General features: G+C 37.7%; 1 long non-coding RNA gene across 1 annotated transcript; it reads right to left on the bottom strand.

Annotated features, from left to right (window-relative positions):
* Window positions 1-962: 962 nt before the first annotated feature.
* On the bottom strand, window positions 963-7,582 carry LOC127575038 (uncharacterized). The gene is made up of 2 exons (XR_007957001.1): window positions 7,436-7,582; window positions 963-1,364 (listed from the first exon to the last, which is right to left on the bottom strand). It is a non-coding gene; the product is annotated as an uncharacterized LOC127575038 (long non-coding RNA).
* Between the last annotated feature and the right edge of the window lie 699 nt (window positions 7,583-8,281).

Below are 8,281 nucleotides of genomic sequence, written 5' to 3'. Positions count from 1 at the left end.
TCAGACAAAGTTATTCAGAAGCTTATGTCTACATGAGCTCATTTAACACGTTTTGTCACGTTTAACATTTAATGATTGATATTTGTTAGACTTCAGATATGAGGAATGTTATTTGGAATTCACGATACTTTCTCCCAACGGGCCTGCCCCTTCCTCCGCCCTTCAGGTCAATACAACTCCTAATACACTGGAGATCTTTACGAAGTGGATACTTCATGGGGGAAAAAAGCCTCCACATTACAGAAGAAACTATAAATATACATCGAAACACAATTCCTCTGTAGATTAAAAGTTGGACGAAAATTCTGTCTTTTTCAGTTAGTGCCTTGTAATCCAGGAGAATTTTGTTTACTTTTCTGTCCCGAAACACAGATTAATCAGGTTTTGTAGAGTTTGTCAATCCAATTTCCCTTGGATTTATAATTATCTGTGCATTGGGAGCTTTGGAGAACCGAGACTGTGATTAATGGAATTCTATGGAGCTCAGTGCTCGCCATGTGCGCCTCCCTTGGGAAGGGATCTGCCTGTCAGAAGCAGCAACACAACCCACAACTCACTGGGATTTGGGCAATAATTATCACATGAAGAACAAGAAGGAAAACTACCCCTATTTCATGCACGGACCACAAATAGCACCGGGAGAAAATGCAAGGTCTTACGCACATTGAGGGTTGCAGTGATTGTATATCATTCATTATGAAATTATTCGCACAGACAACTTTAGAACAGAAAGATATTTGAAACGAATCTGAAATGAAATGTCATAATTGAATTTCACAGGTGGAAGAAATCGTATGAATTTGCACATCAACGATTGCTCACTTTCCTCTATTAAATTACATCACCACACATGCCACCACAAATAAAGCAAAACCCTTTAAAATGCCGTGTCTGCGGGGGTCTTCAAATCTAAAACAAAAGAAGCATTCGGAATAATGTTTTAAAGAAATATGCTTTGGGTGTTTGGGGACCAGCACATTTTATTAAACTGTACATTGTTCTTCAGTGCTCACAAAACGTTATTATATTAACGACGCCGTGCCTTTACCCTTAGTTTATTAATTTATGTTAACTGCAGGTACTATTAACGGATTCACTCCGAAAGTAGATAGTAAATAAGTTTTTTTGCACTAATACATTAAGCTTCAATTCACATAGTTTCTTAAAAGTTAGACCCAATTTTCAAACTATTTTAATTAGAGGGAGGTTCGAATTCAGCTGATCGAAAATTCCAGCCAGATATATCATGGTGTAGCTTTATGATTTACAGAGAGATACAACGTGTGATTATTGATGCAGTACCGATGTCGGTCAACATTTTTTTTCAATACGCTGTTCGTGCGGATTGATTGTAGATAAATCATCTAAAATATCAAGCAAAAACAAACCTATCAATTCGTTCTGCGTTTCATTATCCCACCTTTATACTGCCACATGATTCAACCAATAGAAATGGTGTTAAGTCTCCTAAATCTCAGTTCTTCGAACGGTTGTGATGAAAACTGCAGACCATATTGCTAATGTCCAGTGGTCAAGAAAGAGTTAATGAACGAGCCTGCAACAAAAATCACATGCAGCTTTTTCGCAGGCTAGCACGGGGAAAGTTTACAGTCCCACAAAGTATGTCTCTTTCTTCCAAGCCAGGTCAATTTTTCTTAAATTGTCAAGATGCACATTTTGTTCTACATTCTCTCATATTCTGTAAATTTGCAATATGAGTTGATATTTTTGCTGCTTGCCTCAGACTTTATATGGGGATGGTCATCGCATTGTTGACTTTCTTCTAGTGGCCGGTGAAAACCTACGAATATTCATTTTGGATGTTTTAAATTCAAAACAGGAGCTGTTTTTGAAAATATTGTCAGGTGTTGCAGTGCTCAGACACACAAGGTGGAGATGAGTTGGTATTGCGCCCCTTTGGCAGGGGTCTCGGACTGGATGGGGGATACTTGCTCACTTATACAAACTTTTCTTCCAACTGGCCAGAACTATGAAAAACGAGGAAATAAACTATAGAAGACGACGGTAGGTGTGCCCCGACGCTCCGATATGAAGTCCCCCTGTTGAGTGTTCAAGATTATTTATTTGACTCGCAGCTCTTTGTCTTTGCCATTTTTCCCTGATATTTTATCAGCAAATACATTTCTAAGGTTGGCCTTGAATTCGAAAAGACATTGCTTTCATTTGCATTATATAATACGATGTAGTATGTATACATCATATAAAAATCCAATCATAATTCTCAGAGGAGACCCTTCAACTTGCAGCATTACATAAAGTCAATATATATATTATTGTTTATGCTTTATTTCTATACAATTGGCATTTATTCTCAGATCCAGAATAACTTTAAAGGACCCACTTGAAGCAATAAAAGACATTCTCTTTTATTTGTGCATAAAATATGAAACAATCAAGTTAACTTTAGCAATACTCACTAAGGCCTTTTCAGCGTGTATATAATATAATAAAAAGTGACATTTGAAGGATAATTACCAAACAAATTCGGAATCCAAGTCTCTGAGTCTAGGAGGGTAGGGGAGGGATTGGTTAATATTAATCGAGACTCTCTCTCTCTCTCCTACACACACAAGAGCACACACACACACACACACACACACACACACACACACACACACACACACGCAAATAGATAGGCGTGTTTTATATATTATACGTTTAAAATAATCTAGGTGGAAATAAACCTATTGATGTTCATTATGGCTGCGTAAATAGGAACATCCCACTTTACAGAGGGCCAAATCGCTGAGGGGAAATGGTTTGACAAAGCTTTGTTTATATCGTTTTAATGTATTGTAATGAGCTGGACCCACCCCGCAGCTATTGGCACGAGTGCATCTTTGATCAATTTAAGTTGGCTGGTTATATACATGCAGCCTATAGTTGACGGACTTTGTGGTTTCCGCTTCCCCAGGAGAATTTTAAAACGGACACGCTTGTCCTAATTTACTGGGGCTCAAGGTAGGGGTCATACTATTACAATATCATATCTTATCCCAGAACTGTGATATTAGATAAGCCTGTCTCAATCCAATTATACCTGGGCTGATGAATTCTGCACAAATTTAACAAAGTTACATTAAATCCATGAAAAAATATAAACCGTTCTTTGATATGAGTGGAATGGGAAGAGAACCAACTTTCTTTTGACACCCGGTTCTTCTGCTCACGCAGTCATCATTTTCATCCCCTGGCCTCATTATAAATGGATAAATCAAACATATTTTTTCCAAAAAAATACTCTGTTCCTTGCAGCTAGTGAAGTTTCCAAATTAATAGAAAATACTGCAATCAACGTTCTCAAACGGTCGCAACGTACAAAATAAACACCCTTTGGAAGTAAATATCAGCTCTTTCGCTCAGCTCGTTTAATACTAAGAATAAACAAAAATATATAGACAAGAAAATGGATGAAGAAACTTTTTTTTCTGATAATCGCTCAGTCATTTGGACCGCTGGATTTTGCTCTCAGAGCAGACTAACGTGTTTTCTGTTACACACGCAGTGAGCTTGAGCAGCTGGGCATTCAAAAGGTGTGACGGACAGTTGTAAAAATGAGAATCAATCACTGTAAGTGACATATTAAAGATGTTATTTATTGTTTTGATGCCTAAAAGAGCTTCACTATCCAAGCGTCTTATATAGGAATAAATATTCGCTTCAAGTGGGATAGTCATTGAGCCATAGAGTTGTGCAGCACAGAAACGGCCCTTCGGCCCACCGAATCCATGCCGACCTTTTTGCCCATCTCCACTAAATACATTTGCCCGCACTAGGTCCGTATCTTTCCATGCTTGGCCTATTTGAGTACCTGACTATGATCGACAAACTGTGAAGAAAACATAACTAACGCTTTGGACAACTGGTAATTGGTAGGTAAGAATGAACAATCTGAAGGAGGATTGCAATAAAGGATATTAAAACACATTTCCTGTTTCAAACTCTGTTCTGATTTCAGGACGCTTCTTACATACGTAACAATTTTCCACGCCCAAATCTGGGACCATTATAAAAAAAACCGTGATGACAATAACTTAAACGCATAACGTACTGAAATAACACATGAACCGCGCGGCTACGTGACTGATTGCAGTTATCTATCAGCTCGACTTCCTTCTTAACAAATTCTCCAAATATATCATGGAAATCTGCGCCCTGATCGTCTAATATAAGCTTACCACAATCTGATCCTTTATGACTAAGGAGCTGCACTTTATAAGCATCTGGGTGTTGTTGGTTGCTAGTTCTTGACAGAAAGAGAGAAAATAAAGAAAAGTGATACAGCCGGAGAGAAGCCGGGTGAGATGTACAAGCAGAAAGAAACAGAAAGAGTAGAAATGGTTAAATACAACTGCGAATGGAAGAAGTCGGGGGACGTGGTACACAAAAAAACTGATTGAATGCAGTTCCTGCCATTGTCTGGGATTTTTTGTTTGAAAAAAAGATGAAGTCTGTCGAAAAAAAAACACGAGGAAATGTGGATAAATCGACAGACTGGGAGGGAGAGACTTCCTCTGAAGTCACAGAGACAAAGAGGAAACAGGAAAGAAAGGTGGGGAAGGGATAAAGAAAATTGAGACATAACTTGAAAAATAGAGACGAAAACGCAACGCGAGGTAGCAGACGGACAGACGAGTGAGCAGAGAAAGAAAGAACACGAGAGAGCGGGGAATTCGAAGAGACTGAAAAGAGAAACAGACAGAGAGTGGGCGAGACAGAGATGAAATTGTCCTGGGACATAAAGGCGTTCAGACTGACTGCGTGACGTCAGACATTTGCACCAGCCTGTCGGAAAGTTTGTCTCTCCGAGCCCCACTTTCAAAGCTTTGAAATTATCTCACTTTTAAATACGTTAAGGGCCCGTAACATGATATAAATAACTTAGTTCTCGACAGCTGTGCCTATCAAATGAATAGCACAGATCTATCCGTGAGATATGCACAGTCTACTGATTTAAATTGCTTACAAATCACTAGCAAAGCTATAACGCTCACTTGGAAGAGTATATTTGTAAATATTATACAATACAGGCATTAAGATAGAGATAAATCCACGCTCTTTCTTTTTTGAACAAAAATTTTAACTCCGCCACGTTTATAAAGAGAAGCGATGTCTCCAACGTGACTTATCCGGCAGATTTTTTTCTCTCCGCCAGACAATGACAGGAATGGCATTAAATCAGATCTTAGTAATTATTGTTTACATAGTCTCGGAATATTTATCAGCTCTTTTTAAAAATTCATTTATTATATCTGTTAAGTAGACTCGTTGAGTATATTTTGATATAATTAGAAAAGTTTACGTGTAACCAAATCTGCCCAAACACACTAGATATAGTATCAATCTACACAGTGGCAAGAAAAGACGCGGGGAGTGAGGTCAAGTTAGAAATGACAGACTCGATGACCAGTACTTAATAATTTTATTTAAAAAGTAATGCTGGACAGTTCCTTTGATGCCCTGAACACCACTCTGTGTTTTAACTGTGAGTAAAGAATGTCTTCATTGAGTCTCGTACACTTCACTGTGTCCTACTATCATCAATAATTTTATTAGGACTATTTTAGATCCTGCACTGTATTACCTTCCAGAAGCTCTATTGAGAACGCTGCAAAATACAGTCAACATAATTTTTGTCCAGTGCAGGTCACTATCAGCCCGTTATTACTATCAATAAACTAAGTTCGCATTAAATGAATATATTTCCTGCTCCGAAAATCCCTAAAAGGCGTCTGGTAATCAATCGGATCAGTCTGGGCAATACCCTTTTATTAACAAAATAGGTATTAAATTGGAGGAACAAAGGCTATTAGAGGGTATGATTATATTTAAGATTCATGGGAAACTATTTTCGAAAGGGAACTGTTTCAATAGAATTGTTCAGCATTTGACAAAATGAAAAGAGCAGTTTGAAGATTTGGAAACGTCGCTCTAAAGTCTAAAACTGGTTTATTTTCTATAACAGGGACAATGCAAGCAACTTTGAACCCATATGGCCGGTGTCTGGCGCGAGAGTGTAGGACCTTGTGCCTCTGCCGATGAGTCTCTGTTCTGTTGGTCACGGTGTTTGTCTGCACGTGTCTGTCTGTGCGCTGTACGTGCCCGCGTGTCTTGCCAACTAGTTTTCACTTGCCAAGCATCCGCGCAAAGTCTGTTTTTAAAAATGACATTTTAACTATTTCTACAAGTCGGAATAGAAATATGCAAATTGAATGATAAATTGGTCGATGCATCTGGAAATGTTATCTAATTAGGGCGTAAGAAATTTAATCTTTACAGCGAGCAGGTCAAATAATTACCGTTAATTTTACGCCCAAATTATCTTTCATTGATTTGTATTCTCTTAAATGTAGTTTGGCAGGAAATCATGATCCATACCAATAGATTTTACTTTATGTGTGAACACGTTGGGCCTCAGAGTGAATTATTGCAACCCTTCCCATACAAATAACAAGATCACATCATGTATGCTTTATTAAGCCATGTAATTGAATGTTCCATAGTTTGCATATCAAACTATTAAAATAATGTGTTTTTCTTTTCTTCTAACACGTAATGTTTAAGCCTCCGCGTCTATTTTGTGACTCTGATAATTATGATCTAATTAGAGTAAATGTTCTCTTCATTTGGATGAGTTTTTCCCAAGATTTTTGCATTTCCAGTCCGTAACGGTGTAGCCTGTGACGTACTTTTTCTGGAATCAATTATTCTGCACATATTTATTGTTGCTCCTGATCTTGCTTTCCAGGAGAAAAATTAAGCAATTAAGGCAATTTTTCGCCAGAATCCTTCCTTCACTTATTTCCCCACACCAAAGGCAGGTCACTTATAAGCACAGAAAATTAAACAAAGTAATATCTTTATACTCAGATTTTAAAAAGACAGGATATTTTGTTTAAAAGGCAGATGCAGTCTCCAGCACGTCATTGCACCTTCATTGCAAATAATGTACTATGTATTTAGGCAATGTAACTCTCATATCTGCAAACAGTAAGTACAAGTTATAGTAACCAACTACTGGAATATATCATTAAATGAATGTTATCTATCAGTAGTTAATTGAGGCAATTCTGCTATAATGCCTGTCGCTCGAACCCATTATTCCCAATTATTTATCTGAAAATCATACATGAAATATACTTGCAAATCCAAGTGTAAACCCATGTGCTATATTGCAGATGGTGTTATCTATAATGCTGATAGATAGATAGATAGATAGATAGATAGATAGATAGATAGATAGATAGATAGATAGATAGATAGATAGATAGATAGATAGATAGATAGATAGATAGATAGATAGATAGATAGATAGATAGATAGTTATTATACTCTATTCGTCCTCTTTCTCGATCACAAGGTTCATTTTTTCCCTTATTATTATTTCATTTTTTTCGGTATAAAAAGAACTAACCGTGAAATCATTTTGAAGCCATGTAGCATTGATAGGTACGCAGCTCACAACCATCGGCTCTGCACTTTGAAACATCTTTAAGCTGAAGCCCTCTATAGCCTGCTTTCTGCTTTATATCATATATTTTTTTTATTTCAGTTTTATGCGCCACTGGATCTTCTCCCACAGTGGTTACTTATTTTGTACAAGCTTTCATAGAGTTGCAATACAAAGCTAATTGCATCTCCATTGCAAAATAAGAGTCCCGAGATTTATCACAGAAGTTTTTAGTTATCAGAATGCACGTGTTAAAGGCTGACCTCTCCTATCACGAAGTAAAAACGAGTTGTTACTTGACTCCTTGCTTTAATCTGAGGGCAAAACTGAAGTTGAATTTTTCTTTATTAAGGGGTTGCTCCTCGAGAAAACCCAACAATGAGGTTGTGCCGATATTAAACATACGTATAATACTAAAATAAAAGCACTCTTTTCAAAAGAACCTAGAAGTGAATCTGACCCTGCCACTTAAAACATTGTATGAAATTATTTTTAGCTGAACCCTCCCGTTATTGATTGACATTGTCAAAGGCGGCGTTCCCATCACTTGCGGCAATAGATTTTTTTTTCAAAAAATTGCTTAAGACATTGCGTCTGATTAATCGACGTGCAGCGCATTTGTCCCAGTGCTGAAGTCAGCCCGGTTTGTTAATTTTAATCATTTACTGTGTTGATGTTTCGCCCATTGGCCTGGAACGAGGCCGCATCGCCGGCCCCCGCTCGCTGCACTGGACTTTTATTTTGGCTGAGGCTCACCCACTTTCCGAGAGTTTAAAAGAAGCCTTCAGATGTGCGAGGACACCCAAACAC

The sequence above is a fragment of the Pristis pectinata genome, chromosome 10 (genome assembly GCF_009764475.1).
Source record: "Pristis pectinata isolate sPriPec2 chromosome 10, sPriPec2.1.pri, whole genome shotgun sequence".
Lineage (NCBI taxonomy): Eukaryota > Metazoa > Chordata > Chondrichthyes > Rhinopristiformes > Pristidae > Pristis > Pristis pectinata.
The sequence above is the reverse complement of the archived record's forward strand: the minus strand, read 5'-3'. Positions and strand labels throughout refer to the sequence as shown.